The sequence below is a fragment of the Peromyscus leucopus genome, chromosome 3 (assembly GCF_004664715.2).
Source record: "Peromyscus leucopus breed LL Stock chromosome 3, UCI_PerLeu_2.1, whole genome shotgun sequence".
NCBI lineage: Eukaryota > Metazoa > Chordata > Mammalia > Rodentia > Cricetidae > Peromyscus > Peromyscus leucopus.
In genome coordinates this window covers 60537553-60554269 of record NC_051065.1, presented here as the reverse complement: position 1 = coordinate 60554269, position 16717 = coordinate 60537553, and the positions used below count along the sequence as shown (strand labels likewise).

The following is a 16717-nucleotide window of genomic DNA, read 5'->3' as shown; positions in this document are numbered from 1 at the left end:
TACAGTTGAGAGAATGCATAAATCTCAGAAGAGACTTTGAACTTTGGACATTTAAACATTGTTGAAACTGTGGTAGACTATGGAGACTTTTGAACTTGGACTAAATGCATTTTTGTATTAATATATTGCTACAAGTCTGTGGGGGCCAGAGAGCAGAATGTGGTGGTTTGAAAGAAAATGCCATCAAAGGGAAAGACATTATGAGTAGGTGTGGCCTTGTTGGAGAAGGTGTGGTCTGGTTGGAGGAGTGTCTCACTGTGGCCAGAAAGCTCTAGGGTCCAGTCTGGCCATCTTAGTGTGGACTCTGCCTTCAAAACAAGGTCTGATTCCATTGGCAGTCTCAGATCATGCAACACAAACGAATCTCCCCCAACAGACAAATCCCAGAACCAGGCTGTCTGTGTGGGGCAGACATTTCCCACATGAGCTTCTTCCCCTTCCAGGGCCCACTGCTCACTTGCTTCATCCTCAAAGGTTAAAGCCTGGCTCAGCTGCTGTACCAGGAGAGAGGGATCCTGCAGTGTTGCTGCTGATGGTGCAGGTTAGGGCACTGTGAGAGGCTCTGAGAGGCAGCCATTCTGTCTTCAGGGAAGGAGGGGAGGGGAGTCTGGGGGCCCAGGTGGAAGGCACTTGACCAGCTCAGGAGCTAACCCGGGACAGCAGTGTGAAATGGGCTCAGGTCTGCATTTCCTCCTGCTCCTCTCCATTTCCTTGACTGATGGTGCTGATGAAGGATGGGCCAGGAAAGCTGCAGAGCTGAGGAAGGCATCTCACCAGTCAGGTCTGGCTGCTTCTGGAAAGTAGGTCTGAGAGGATCTGTAATTTAACTTTATAGTCAAACCATATTACCACACAGATAAAATTTATTAACTGGGTACACTGGTACCAGTGGGGGTATAGCTCAGGGGTAGAGCATTTGACTGCAGATCAAGAGGTCCCTGGTTCAAATCCAGGTGCCCCCTTATTTATGCTGGATTCTGGTTACTGACTTACCAGGTTCGTCTTAGGGGGGCCACCCATGGACTTAGAAACTCTTCATTAGCTGAAGTTTCTAGAAGCAATGCTCCTATGCCCCATTTACTTCTATGGGTTCCATTCTCAGTGACTCTATAATCACTCACTGGCCCAAAGGCTGGAACCCACAAAGTGCCTTAATACAATGCACACAGCTGACCTCTGACCTTTGCTGAGTCCTCTCTGCCTTCTTGTTTTTCCCATCTATATTCTTTCCTTCAACTTCACAGGGACAGTAAGTTTTAATATTCCATTTGACACAGTGTATAATCACATGGAAATAAAGTCTCAATGCAGAACACAGTGTCTAGATCAGTTTGACCTGTGTTCCTTGATGTTGGGGATTGTCTTGATGATTAAGTCATGAGATTGATGTATGAAGACACAGCAGTTTTCCCTAGGCAGGGATCTTGGATTGTGTTAGTGTAGAAAGTGTGCTCAGCACTAACAAGCATGTGTGCACTTATATTCCTCTGCTGTTAATGGTAGATGTGATATAACTAACAGCTTAAAGCCCCTGCTGCCTTGACTTCCCTGAAATAAGGGACTGTGTCCTGAAATTGAGAGCTAACACCAACCCTTTCCCTCACTTGCCTCTTGCCTGGGCATTTTATCACAGCAGCAGAAATGAGGCTAGAACATACCCTCCTCCAGTGTCCCCTCTTAATGAGTGATGGTCTCATTGTGGTCCAGAGCTGCCCATGAGTGATGGACTGCATTCTGCATTCCAAGACTTTCCTGGCAGGCTGAGATGGGGTGGGGGAGGGTCAGAATCTGAGGCTGTGCCAGCATGCACAAACACTGCCTGTGGGCAAAGACACTAGGAGGGACAGGACATCAGCAGAGGTTTCTGAACTTTTTAGTCACTAACTTACTACTGTCAGGTGTTGAAGAGATGCCAGAAGATTAGTGCTCTTATTAGGAAGATGAATTGTTCCATTTGTAAGTCTGGCAGCATTAGGATGTCACCTAAACGTCCAGTGGGTTGTCTTGTTTGGTTCCAAAGCACAGGTCCTGCAGGGTGCTCACTGCTGGAAAGATCGTAAGGGAATACTTGAGCATGGGTGAAATGGCTGTCCTGATGACCCAAAAGGCATAAAAATATGGAGTTGAACTTACAGAGCTGGAGGATATTTCATAGTGAAGTGATGACTGTGTGAGCATTTGTGACAGGCTGCCTTTGCCACTGATTCTATGAGAAGTGTTTGAGTGCCCATGAGAACTGACTGGTTATGAAGAGAATTCAGAGGCAATGGCAGATAGACTTTGCTGTTGGAAAAAGTGAAACTGATGTGTTTCCATTATAGGTGCCCTTGACTAAATGAGCTCACAGTAGGAAGAAAACCCTGAGCCTTCCAGTTACATACTCCTTGGCTGTGTGGCTTGTTTATTCGTGTGAAGACTGATTTGGCTAAAGTGATACATAGGAAATTCTCTTAGATGTGAAACGAGTGTCCAACGGTAGGCCTGTTGTCCAAAAATGCACCACTGATTGACCGTGCATTGTGACCGTGGCTTTTGAAAAATGGGATAAAATTATTAGGACACCACACGTTTCTTGTGGTAGCTCTGTTGACAAGCTCTGATTCCCACACCTACTCCCCACTCTCATCAGGTACTGACCAAGGAGAAGGCAATGTCTCTGGCTTATTATAAGAATTCACATTATGATTCATTGTGGAAAAGAAACTGTGAGATAATTGAGGGGCCTCTAGGGCATGGAGTGTGCTTTAATAAAATGTACCTATATTATGCGATGCACAGGCATGGCAACAAGGTGAAATACTGAGAATACTCTCTCTGTCCACGGGAGTACAACCTATAATAGAATGTCTGACAGCAGGCTAAGGTTCTGAGTTCAAACCCATCTGCTTCCTATTGCTGTTTCCCTTCATTTGAAAGCCTAAAATTGGCATCTCTCATTAGTGTTCTGCTTACTAGTCACCTCCAACACTGTCCCTCCTAGGTCGCTGTCAGTATCTTTGGGAACATCAGATATCAATCATAAGTGAGGTCCCATCAATGGTTAATGACCTGTGTCTATTTCAGAAGTTCTTCATTAGTGGCTCCATAACCTCACACTGTGGAGGGATGTCCTGAATCAGAGGCTGTCCAGGAGTTCTGATGCAGAGTCAGCGGGTCATTGGATCCCACTCTGCACACTGTGCAGCCCCAACATGTCCTTCCGCTTTTTCTTAATTTTGTATATATGGCTGTTTTTCCTGTATGTGTGTCTGTACTACACATGGCTGCCTGGTGCCCAAGCAGCACAGAGAGCATGTGAGACCTCCTGGAGCTGGAGTTAGACACTGTTGTGAGCTGACAAGTGGGTGCCAGGAATCACACCTGGGTCCTCTGCAAGAGCAACAGGTGTTTGTAAGCAATGAGCCCTGGCTCCAGCATCCAGTCCTTCAGTCCTGTCTCCCTTTTCCTTCCTACAGTTTTGTCTCTACTTGGTGGGCATCTGCTACATTGGTTTCTTTTTTTTACTCCCCTCCTCAGCCTACAAGTCCTCTGTCCAAGGACTAAAAGTTCCCAGTGATATGAGACAAAGTGACTCTACTTATAGCCTCAGAAACCAGAACACAGATGACCTTCTCCCTCATCCTGGTCACTGTAGCCTACCAGGATTCCCTCTACTTCACACAGAGTGTGGGGAGAAGACTCAGATGTTTGGGATTCACCCCACAGAGGGCAGGGATGTGTCCCACCCATCTGCTTACTGAGCAGTGCAAAGTGTTTGCCAGCTGGCTGAGTGTGTACTTTTGGACCCTATTTTTCAGGTGAGCAAGTCTTCATTTATATTTGCAAAACAGTGAGTTCTCTAGTCCTATCCATGGTGGTTTCAGTAGAAAGAACCAGTCTCTGGTTCTGGAACCATCTGTGGAAGCCGGCACAGCAAGTGGGCAGGGGAAATGACTGAACACAGGGGTCAGGAGTGTGCTGCCTTCTGTCTGCACTGGAGAACTGCAGTTGATTCTCCAGAGCTGGGGAATGGGGATCCCAGGCTGTGGGGTGAAGCACACAGCCTCCTGCATTCCAGGGTGCATGTTGATCTGGTGGGCATCCATTGGTGGCCGTTGACTGGCACCTCTTCTAATTCGTCAGTATCTGCCCTGTGGCAACAATGCTTTAGCATTTTAAGTTTCACTCCACAAAGCAGAGTTACCCTCAAAGATTCAAACTTTTTACATACAGCATTTGCTGCAGGGCCAGGTGTAGCTGCAGCAGACCTGACAGCTGGGGAGCATCAGGAGGTACCACGGACAGCTCCACAGCCTCCACTCTTTGCTGAAGACACAGAAGGAAGATGTGCAGCGGCCTCAGCTAATTCTGCCAAGTGACCAAGATTGTAAAAAATGAAAATAAAAATCAAATTCCCACAGGGCTGTCTAGTAATATGGCTCAGCTGTTGCTGCACAAGCCTGAGAATCTCAGTTTGGATACATGCCCACACATGTATATCCTATATGGAAAAAGATGTGGGGTCACATGTATGTACTCCAAGCACTCCTAAGGAAAAAGGGAGGTGGAGGCAGGAGAGTCCTTCCTGAAGCTCACGGCCTGTTAGCCTGGGGTGTGCAGCCTAGTTTGTAGTAATGAGATGGACTCTGCTTCAAATAAAACCAGGGTGAAGTGTGACACCTCAGGCTTTCCTCTGTCCTCCTCACCTACTCCATAGCATACACATGCCCTCATGTACAAATACATCATACATGCACATGCACAGACAAATACACACACACAATCACCAATGTAGGAAGTTTACAATGTCCCCATCTCTCTTGAATACTGATTTTCATTAGTGGAGAGACAGGTTGCCTCGGCACTGGAGGTGAGAAGTCACAGAGCATCCCTGAGTGAGGCAGTGGAGATATGGTGCTAATGAGGTGAGTATGCACAGGTACAAGGTCATAAATCACTGGCAAACACTTTCCAGCTCGACCAAACTAGCCAACAGGGAGGAAGCTTCCAAATTGGTCCCCTGTGTGCTGTGACTAATATATGTGGTGTCTTCAGCAATAGGGCTTTGTCACCAAGTTGTGTTGAGTTACTGAGAGCAATGGCAATAGCCTGTCCTGTCCTGGGGACCTCTGGGACACCAGAGTTTAATCGGAATTGCTCCATACAGGAGATTATGCTCATCTGAGAATCTATAGTTTGCCAAATAAAACTTCCAGTTCCAGGCAGGGATACCTCCCTTTGAGCTGTTGGTCAGAGGTGTGCTGGAGCCCCAACCATGTTTTTTATTGTCTCCTACTGTCAAGGAGTGCTGTTGAGAGGTTTTTGCCATGGGTATTTCTTGTCCTGTAAGCATCACCTGCTCCTTGGAGCCCAGGTTTTGAAGATCTTCCCTATGGTCTTAGATTTCTTTGACATTTGCTACTGAGTTCATTTTTCATCCATTGTGTTGGGTACTTACCAAATCTGATAGAAGCCATATCTCCCTTTTTGGTAAATTTTCTTGTATTTGTCCATCCATCATTTTCTGTTTCTGGTCATCGTGGTAATGGGGATAGAGTGTGGATTCAGTAATGAGTGTTTGGGCCCTTGGGTGAGAGTTCTGTTAAGAGGCTAAGTCTTCCTCTCATCGGTCATCAAATTATTCTGTATTATGCCACCCAGAGTGGGAGGCTCTGGAGTTTATTCAATAAACCTTAACTAATGGAGAACTCCTAGCTTCACTAAAGTCCTCCTCAAGGTGAATTAATAACCAAAATCAAATTTAAGCAAAGGGGCACCTGGATTTGAACCAGGGACCTCTTGATCTGCAGTCAAATGCTCTACCCCTGAGCTATGCCCCCACTTATAGGTACAGTAACCTCTCATTAGCATCTCTTCAACCTTCGCACTACACCCAGGCTTTTTATGTGTTCACAATCAACTGGTTCCTCATAACCATCTTGACCTGGCAAGATTTTTCCATTAAAGTCTGCCCTCCACCCTTCTCTCCAACCTTAGTCAGCCCATCTCAATGTCCTTTCTCTCATGTGTGCTAAAGACATCAGCTTTGGTCCTGGAAGGACACTTGACTGTGGTGTTGTCCTTACGTTTACACTCAGTTTTTTTTAAGTGGCCAAGACAAGAGCTGATGGTTCTGGATTTTCAGTGGTTCACACCTTTTGCACAAGAGAATTTTATCTATTCTCAAAGGTATTAGGAGTGTGCCCTTTACTTCCCTCCATCATTTATTCACTCAATAAACACACATGGAGCTTCCTATGTTCTGGTCACTATCAGCCATGCTGAGTACACAAAGGGAGGTCAGCCATTCCCCTTTTCCTCAGAGTCTTAGTCTAAATAGGAGACAAATTCATGGATCCAAGTCTTTCCTCAGAAGTAGCAGGAGCCAAAGCACATACTAGTTCAATACTGACACAAATGTTATAGAAGTAACCACTACTTTTACAAAATTGGGTTTAAGGGCCAATCCATGAGACAGAACCCATATGTTATATTGCTACAATGGCCATCTAGGTCATGGGCCCTTGGAGAAAACCCACTACTAATTTTCTGCTAAGGAACATAGAAATAAAACAATTCCTAATGACATACTACTATTTTGCTCAATCCACATCAGAGAATATTCTCCTTGAAGGAGATGGAAATGAACACAGAGACCCAAACTGGACAATGGACAGAGAGTGAGAGACTTTGGAGCACTCAGTCCTAAATGGGATGCCTTCATCAATCCCCTCTATTCAAGTCTGAGGATTCTAAGGTGAAGAGGAGGCAGAAAGGATATAAAACCAAAGGTGATTAATGACTCTAAGGAACCAGTGTCATCCATTTTGTATTTAACTTTGCCCTTCTTTCTCCTTTTCATTATAGATCTGCAGAAGGGTGATCAGTAGTAACCATGTGACACAGTCAACACCAGGCTGTCTTGGAATCTCCTCTGCCAATGATACATCCAAAACTCTTGAATTTATCTTCAGGCAGATTTTAAGACAAGACCTTTTGCCACTTTTTTTGTATAAACACATACTTTTTGAACATATCATAAGATAAGCACTATTTTTTCCAAGCTCCTATTAGTATGGCCTGGTAATTCACACAACATTCAACTGTCTTTCTAATCCAAAGTTCCAACGTCTTCCATATTCTACCCAAAACCAGCATTGTCAGACCTGTCATAGCAATAACCCAAGCCCTGGTATCAACTTTTGTCTTAGTTACTATTCTGTGCTACTACAGTGAAACATATATAGTCAATATACTGTTCCTTTGTTGTGAAGAGACACCATGATGAAGCAACTTATAAAATAAAGCCTTTATAGGAGCTTACTTACAGATTTGGAGAGTTAGTCCATGATCATCATGGTGGGAAACATGATGAAGGTAGGCAGACATGGCACTAGAGCCCTAAGAGTTTCCATTTGATCCACAAGCAGGATGCTGAGAGTAAGACTGACCTGATATGGGATTTTGAAACCATGAAGCCACCTCCATGACACATCTCCTCCAACAAGGCCACACCTCCTAATCCTTCCTAACCAGTCCACCAAATGAGACCAAGCATTCAAATATATGAACCCATGGTGGCTGTTCTCATTCAAACCACCACATTATTTTATGAACAAATCCATAAATATACAGAGTATTAGTAAAATGTGTGGGGAGAATTATATGCTTTATCAGACATACACAGTCTAGAATTTTTACTTCAATTCACCTCTCACAGTATAAGATCATCATCCAAAAGAAGGAGTGTCATTTTGTTAAGAAACATCCAAGAACTCAACATATGGGAAAGAGACATTTCCATACAGAAGAGATAGTGGAAAAGAAGAATGTCACGGGGAAGGAAGTCACAGGGCCTTGACCATGCAGCAGGCCTCTGGGGACAACCACAACAAAAGGATCAGGAGCCAGGTCACTCCTGGAAAACAGAAAGTAGAAATGTTCATTAGACAGTAGAAATGTTTCCATGTATGGAATATTATTCTAAATAGTATTTCAAAGAGAACTCAAGGTTTGTGGAAAATGTAAATATTTAAAGGATATGAAACAGTTTAAACATAAGATTACCATTAACTTCAGGAAAATGAAAAGTTCTGCCCGATATCTTCATCTTGTTTAGGATGATGCACATCCACCATACACAGTGTTGACAATGTCATCATGATAAAAACATAGGTCATCCAACTAAAGGTTGGGACATGAATGTAATGGGAAAGTGAGAATGGAAGAAGACCTCTACTCCAAATCAGTTAGTTACTGTTGTCCAGACCTGATTAAATAAGACATGCCATGTTGTATGCATTTTACATATGTGTATAGGAAAGATTAGAAGAGACAGTGAAATTTTGGAGAATGGCACCCTTTGGTTGACAGAAGCAATAAGAAAAGAATTCGGAGCAGTGCTGTGTTTTTTTTCCTTAATAATCTTTCACAATATTATTAAGAGTTCCAAATAATTGAATTGCGCCATATATATTGATATAAACATATGACAATGAGTTTGTAGAGTGATGATCATTCTGAAGGCCAGGGTAGAGGTCACAGTTTCAGTATTCTCTGACCCTCTGCATCCTCCTGCTCTGCTGTAGGAGGTCCTCGATGACCCACTCAGGCCTGAAGAGATGTTGTCTTCTACCCAGCAGCTACCCTTAGGGGCAACACTCAGATCATCCATGGGCTGGAGAGATGTCTTCACATGCAGGTACCCCACTGTTCCCCAAAGAAGTTAGGCAGAGTCTCTTCACACTGAGGACTTGTGTATAACTGAAGAACCCAGACATGTAAAGCTGAGTCCTTTATAGTAGCTTATGTCTCTCTGTCTCCAGCTATGCTGTTCCACAGGCTGAGGGGTTCTTGTGTGTGTGTGTGTGTGTGTGTGTGTGTGTGTGTGTGTGTGTGTGTGTGTGTGTTGCTGACATGACAACATGGGGCAGAGTTGGAGTCACTGGGGACTGGAGTGGGACCTGTCTGAGCTGAGTTTGTGGAGGCAGCAGTGCTGGTCTTACCAAATCTCGTGAGACAAGTAAAAACTGTAAATTGTAGGAATGTTGAGTGTGAAGGTGAAAGGCACTTCCTAAACATCTGACAGGGAGGCAGCAAAGCTCGGGGCTAGAGCATTTGACTGCAGATCAAGAGGTCCCTGGTTCAAATCCATGTTTCTCTATGTTTTTATATATGTGTTTATCACACACACACAGTAATATTTTTCTTCCAATTTTTACATGTATGATCCTCAGCAGAGCTGGGAGCTACAGGCCAGCCCGACATTTGGATGGATGGATGGATGCCTCCCATCTCTTCCAACAGCTCTATGTCCATCCACTCTTATAAGTGTCTCTACTCTAACTGAACATATCTAGTTTCTCTGGTTCTGTTGGGAACTTAAAGAGAAGGTGTGCACTATGGTGGAGAATTCTTCTGGTTTGCCCAGGCACAGTAGCCATACAGCCAGCCAGTATCCAGGGACCAGAAAGGAAAACTGAACCATAAATTATCTCCCTTCATTACTGTCTGGTGAACATGTTGTCAGAACTAAAGAGAGAATTATTGTGACTTCTTTGTATTGTTTTATTAAAAAATAAAACTTGGGAGTTAAATATTAGGGAAATAAAGCGGAGAGCTCCATGGAAGATGGAGAAATGGTCACCCACTCTCTTCTCTGCCTTCCAGGCTTGAAAAAAGACCTCATGTCTCCACCAGCCCCTCCTTCTTCCTCCTCTGTGTGTCTCTCTAGCTTTCTTTCCATCCACAAAAAAAGTCTATGGTCCATTCTTGCCTGCTTAGTGTTTACTCTGCCCTCAAACCAAGGTCTCACTCCATTGGTGGCCTCAGAAAGGCAACAGAAACAAATCTGCAACATTTCCCCCTCTTTGTCTAAATAAAGAGGAAGGGTTTTGACTCAACATAGTAAAACTATATAAAATAAGAATAATTATCAACTAAGAAATACCTTCACAATGTCAAGTCCATTACTATTTGGCACATTTATAAAGAAACTAGTTCATTATCTCTCCTTTCTTGGGGAGTCCAAAGTTGTGTACCTGATATCCTTTCTATCATTACTATGGAAAATTATAACTATAACTATCTAATCTTTAACCTCATCAGAGACCTGAGAAGGATATACTATTATCTGATTAAACAGGAAATGCAGAGGAAGCAAATTCCAAATCTAAGAAATGACAAAGACATCTGGCTACCTGGACAGTCACCCCAACTTTCCTCTGCAATTTTGGGGCTTTCATCTTTAGCCTACAGGCCTAGAATATCTGATAGACTTTTTTGTGAAGCAGGAATATTGAAGGACTGTCCTGCCTTGTCTTGGCAAAGTATAACAGTGGTTTTCTTTTGTGTCCTGATTGTCTAATTTGGACAGCATATTGTCAGGAGTCGAAGCAAGGGCAATTTCTTTGCCCAGTGGCTAACTTGGCTGCCAATGAAAGCAAACTGCATTTGGAGGTTTTCTATGCCTATCATCCTCCTTTGAATTGATTTGGGGGTGCCAGTGCAGACGTGTATCGCCATCATGAAAAGCCTTATGCTATTAAAACATTTTATGTGCCTTATTTTATAGTTCTCTTAAGTTTTTGCAGACCATTTATCTATTTAAATATGTCTCTTTGACCTTGAGAACATACCTGATATGATTGTAAGTTTGATTGTTATAAATGACTAACTACTAACATGTATTTTCTTATTATCTTAAATAGCTTTCAAGGATTAGAACTTTACATTTTAAAATGAGATATATATGTACAATACCTTATACAAGAAATAGAAACTTATACTACAGTATAACAAAAATAACCTTAAATTTGTATCAGTTTATGAATATCTTTAACAAGAGTAGAAACATATATATAGTATAACAGTAAAACTAACCTTAAATTTGTATCAATATATAAAAATCCATACCAATGTAAAATATTTGAGAGCAGTAGTTGCTGTTTCAGTTTGAAAGTAGATTCAATAATCTACCCTTTTATTCTATCATTTTTATATCTCCCCTTTTTCTTTCAGAACAAGTTCCTTGAATCTAATTCCCTTTGCTTAGTTTCCTCCCTGACTGAGACCAATAACAATTTGTAACCAACCCACCCCCAAATGATGACTAACAGCCACTGAATGACCAAAACTACCCACCCCACCTCTTGGGAATGTGGGCGTCTTGTTCTTAAATTTACTTCTTCTGTTTGGGGTGATGGCAGTTTTAGGGTACCCTGAAAAAATTGAGATAAAGATCATATCCTGGGAGACCTAGCTGTTGTCCAGTCTCTGTGTGATGAGACAGTGCAAGGCTTACCTGAAGCTCTGGCTGGAGTAGTCTATGATGCCAGATTATCTTAGCTAACTGCCTTGAAATTGTACTGAGCAGTATTATAGTCCAAAGATGATTTTTAAGTGGTGTCTGTTACTTAATGGTGTTACCACAATCGAGGTGGAATTGTCTTTGTGAGACTTTCTGGAGACTTCAAAGGTCGCTGTTAGGAATGATCACGATTCACTGTAAATAACTTAAACATTTTAAATGTCATATGCAGCAGATATCAGAGAGGTTAAAGGATCACAATCTATTAATTACATTCAGGGTACACAAATTTAGTTCCTAGTTACCCGCTTTAGACTCAAGGCTGAAATTAGGTACAGGAAGCTAGATGAAGCCTATTTCCAGAATTAGCTAGTATTCTATATGACCATTAATATCATGACATAATATATGTATATATTATAATTTTGAGATAATATTTATACCTTAAGAAAAGTTTTGAGATGAGTGGCAATAGAACAGTCCCTTAATTTTGGTTTTCTTCTGTCCCATACCAGGTGATGAGATAGAGACCTTGGATTTTCCTCTAGCAAACATGCTTGGGTTCAAAGAAGGAGAGAACCATGCTCCAACTCCAAAGTAGCTTTAAATTCTAACTGAGTTGGGTCTATAAAAAGACCATTTGCCTCACACGTTTGTAGAAAACAGTAGAAACAAACATTTGGGAAGATTTATGAAATTTTTTTTCCTGTTGGAAATGTGTTGTACCATTAAGCCCATTTATTCTTTTCCTTGGTACATTTTTTCTGGATGATTTGTCCTTCTTCTTCAGACATCTATCTATTTGTTCAGTGGTCTTTGGATTCTTTAGTTGAATGCTTTTATTCTCCTGGAAAGACAAAACAAAACCCTGCCCTAACCGTAACTTTCATGAATTCCGCCCCCCTTTTTTTGGGCGCGTTATGTTTGGCCCAAATGAAAGGCATCTGTCAGTCTTATCAGTTAATTTAGATGGAATGGCCATGTGGTTGATGAACTATCACCTCTCCTAATCATTAGGTCTCTCCTGTTTGAATCTAATCTTTATCAATCTTGATGGTATTCATAGCATGTTTTTTTTCCTGTGGAAACAAAAGCAAAACCTCTTCCCCAACATAATACATATTCTGGTTTCCAGTCTGAGATCAACACATCTTTGAAGTATACAGACTGATTTAATTCAGAAGTTTTTTCCATTATCCAGTGTCTCTCCACAGCTGTAGTTCCTTTCTCATTAGCATTTTAAAAATTAAGGTTAATAAAGTATTGTATAGTCTATCTCTGGGGATCTTTATTACCCCTTTCTGTTTATTAAGCATATCATTTAAAGTACAATTAGATCTTTCTAAAAATGCCTGTCTTGTACAATTGTGTAGTATACCTGTCATAACCTTTATATTGTAATATGGAAAAAACTTTGTCTAGTAAATCCTCAATGTTAATGCCATTTATATGTATTTTTAGCTTTGGTCTCTGATCATTTACAGCAGTTCACCAAAATACTTGTTTTCTGGTCTCTCCTGAACTTTTTGTTGTATCTATAGAAGTTTTTCTGTTGCCGGGCGTTGGTGCCACACGCCTTTAATCCCAGCACTCGGGAGGCAGAGGCAGGTGGATCTCTGTGAGTTCCAGGCCAGCCTGGTCTACAGAGTTCCAGGAAAGGTGCAAAGCTACACAGAGAAACCCTGTCTCAAAAAAAAAAAACAGAAGAAGAAGTTTTTCTGTCTTTGGTCACAACCAGAGAGCAGTGTGGTTTCTAAGTCTTTTAACTGCTGTGTAGATTGTTTTCTCCAATGCTGACATGGAATGATTGGCGACCTGTGGGAGCCCCCTCAGGGATTTCCCAGTGGCAAATGTTTACCCTGCCTGTCCCTTGTATATCTGCAGTCATTAGTCCAATGCCAGGCTTTGGCACACCTTCTGTATATTCCAGAAGGCTGGGGCCCTCTTTTTGGATTATCTCTAGAAAAAATATTGTTTCTAGAAACATCTTGCCTACAGTCCCTTTTCAAATGATCTCATCTGCCACAACTAAAATATCTGAAATTTTGATTTTTCTTAAAATTTCTAGAAATTACTTCTATCAAAGCAGCATCATAAGTATGAGATCCAATATTAGCCATATTTCTAATCCATTCTTCTATTGGTGCTGATCCTACCTTTAAATCCCTAATCATCCTTTTGCATTCTGAATTAGCATTTTATTTTCAATTAATATTTGTCTAACTTCTGGATCTAATGTCATTCTATTTACAGCTGAAGTCAATCTTTGTAAAAAAAAATCAGTGAGGGCTTCTTTTGGGCCTTATATAATTTTAGTAAATGACTCTGTCTTTTCCTGATTCTTAAACCATGTCCCAGGCTGCTATACAACATAGTGTCAAGGTGTGATCATCAAATCTTGACTGTCTTTGCAAATCAGCATACTGACCTTTATTGAGAAGCTGGTTTTGGAAAATTTCCATACCTCTAGCCCTACCTCATTGTTCTATGATCCTAGCTTACTCTTGCCACCATGTTTTCCATTGTAACTGATGACCAGCTTCCAATGTTGATGTAGCTAAATCTTTTCAGTCTTATCGGATAATTCTGAGTTACCCATGAATTTAACACCTGCTTTACACGGGGTGAATGTATATCATATGAAATGCCTGCTTCTTTAAATCTCTTCAAGTCTAAAACTTATACAGGATTCCAGTCAACTCTGCATTGCCTTGGTGATGCCTATCACCTGGTGGTCATTCTTGTATGATAACTGGATAAACTAAAGTTGGTTTTCTAGTAATCTTGGGCCACTCTTACTCAATTTCATAATGCAGTGGTGTGATAGGCTCTGCTCTAAATTCCTTTGTCTGTGTCTGAATATTTTTCTTATTTTCATTAGTAGGTCTTTCTATGGCTTGTATTTATCAGTCATTTTTTTCATTTTCATTAGTAAGTCTAAGGCTTGTATCTTATCAGTCAAATTTTTCTTATTTTTACCAGTCAGTCTTTCTAAAATTTGCATCTTTTCAATAGTAAGTCTCTCTAAGGTTTGTATCTTACCAGTCAAATTTTCATATTTGGAACAGTTATCAAACTATTTTTTATGATAAAAATGATAGTAATTGAAATAGATATTGTGTCAATCCCATTTAGTGGTTTATTTTTTCCATTTACAAGCCATACATAGTAGCTCTAAACAGGATCCTAACACTCTCCATTGTAGTATTTCTGATTATTAACATGGAAAAGATCCCCCCCCTTTTTAAATTTAGTTTTATTTTTTTAAAACCTAATTTCTCCTTAAAAGCTCCAGGTGTCTCACCAAATCTGCTGACGCCAACAGCATAGATGGAGCTGTGTGGCAGGGAGGGGAGGGTAATCAGCTACAGGTAATCAACTTTGCCAACAGGGAGGATGGGCATGGTGGGGAGCCCCCAGCTGTGCTAACTGCAGACCTGGGTCAGGTACCACCATGGCTGCTCATGTGCCAAGTGGGGAGAGATAGTGAGCTTTAGGAGCAACCGGCCTGGCTGGGGCACTGTGTGGGAGGGACCAAGCTGTGGCTGTAAGCAGGGGAGCATGGCAGCCCAGGGAGTGCTGGGACACCAGGGCTCACAGTCCCTGGTCTGCACTGCTGGTGGTGCTGAGAGGGTTGCAGTGTGCAAGTGCACAGACAGCCTGAGTGACAGAACCACCTCCCCGTGTATGGGGACGGTGAGTGGTAGGATGGTGGGGTAGAGGGGGTGAGGCTGTGGCTGTACAATTCAACCAAGTTGGCATGATCTACAGCCATGCATGGATGCCAGATGTTTAATGGTTTTATAGAAATATAGAATTTTGTAGTTAAAAGTTAGGCAAACAAACCTGAGAGATCCACAGAGAAAAGAAGAAATTATCATCCACTCTCTTCTCCACCTTCCCCAGTTCGAAACACCTCGTGTCTCCTCAGGCACCTCCTTATTCCTCTTCTGATCCCTCTAGCTTCCTCTCAGTTGGCCAGGAAACTCTAGGCCAACTATGGCCAGCTTAGTGTGGACTCTACCCTCAAACCAAGGTCTGATTCCACTGGCAGTCTCAGATCATGCAACACAAACAAATCTCCCCCAACAGACAAATCCCAGAACCAGGCTGTCTGTGTGGGGCAGACATTTCCCACATGAGCTTCTTCCCCTTCCAGAGCCCACTGCTCACTTGCTTCATCCTCAAAGGCTAAAGCCTGGCTCAGCTGCTGTACCAGGAGAGAGGGATCCTGCAGTGTTGCTGCCTATGGTGCAGGTTAGGGCACCATGAAAGCCTCTGAGAGGCAGCCATTCTGTTTTCAGGGAAGGAGGGGAGGGAAGTCTGGGGGCCCAGGTGGAAGGCACTTGGCCAGCTCAGGAGCTAACCCAGGACAGCAGTGTGAAATGGGCTCAGGTCTGCATTTCCTCCTGCTCCTCTCCATTTCCTTGGCTGATGGTGCTGATGAAGGATGGGCCAGGAAAGCTGCAGAGCTGAGGAAGGCATCTCACCAGTCAGGTCTGACTGCTTCTGGAAAGTAGGTCTGAGAGGATCTGTAATTTAACTTTATAGTCAAACCATATTACCACACAGATGAAATTTACTAACTGGGTACCCTGGTACCAGTGGGGGTATAGCTCAGGGGTAGAGCATTTGACTGCAGATCAAGAGGTCCCTGGTTCAAATCCAGGTGCCCCCTTATTTATGCTGGATTCTGGTCACTGACTTACCGGGTTCATCTCAGGGAGGCCACCCATGGACTTAGAAAGTCTTCATTAGCTGAAGTTTCTAGAAGCAATGCTTCTATGCCCATTTACTTCTGTGGGTTGCATTCTCAATGACACTATAATCACCCACTGGCCCAAAGGCTGGAACCTTAGTACATTGCACACAGCTGACCTCTGACCTTTGCTGAGTCCTCTCTACCTTCTTGTTTTTCCCCATCTGTATTCTTTCCTTCAACTTCACAGGGACAGTAAATTTTAATAGTCTATTTGACACAGTGTATAATCACATGGAAATAAAGTCTCAATGAAGAACACAGTGTCTAGATCAGCTTGGCCTGTGTTCCTGTCAGTTGGGGATTGTCTTGATGATTAAGTGAAGACACAGCAGTTTTCCCTAGTCAGGGATCCTGGATTGTGTGAGTGTAGAAAGTGTGCTCAGCACTAACAAGCATGTGTGCACTTATTTTCCTCTGCTGTTAATGGTAGATGTGATGTGACTAACAGCTTAAAGTCCCTGCTGCCTTGACTTCCCTGAAATAAGGGACTGTGTCCTGAAATTGAGAGCTAACACCAACCCTTTCCCTCACTTGCCTCTTGCCTGGGCATTTTATCACAGCAGCAGAAATGAGGCTAGAACATACCCTCCTTCAGTGTCCCCTCTTAATGAGTGATGGTCTCAGTGTGGTCCAGAGCTGCCCATCGAGTGATGGACTGCATTCTGCAT

At 42.5% G+C, this 16717-nt stretch overlaps 3 non-coding genes across 3 annotated transcripts; 2 read left to right on the top strand and 1 right to left on the bottom strand.

Annotated features, from left to right (window-relative positions):
- Positions 1-890: 890 nt before the first annotated feature.
- On the top strand, positions 891-962 carry Trnac-gca. Its single transcript has one exon. It is a non-coding gene; the product is annotated as a tRNA-Cys (tRNA).
- A 4785-nt stretch (positions 963-5747) lies between these two features.
- On the bottom strand, positions 5748-5819 carry Trnac-gca. The gene has a single exon. It is a non-coding gene; the product is annotated as a tRNA-Cys (tRNA).
- A 10074-nt stretch (positions 5820-15893) lies between these two features.
- Positions 15894-15965, top strand: Trnac-gca. The gene has a single exon. It is a non-coding gene; the product is annotated as a tRNA-Cys (tRNA).
- The last annotated feature ends 752 nt before the right edge of the window (positions 15966-16717 follow it).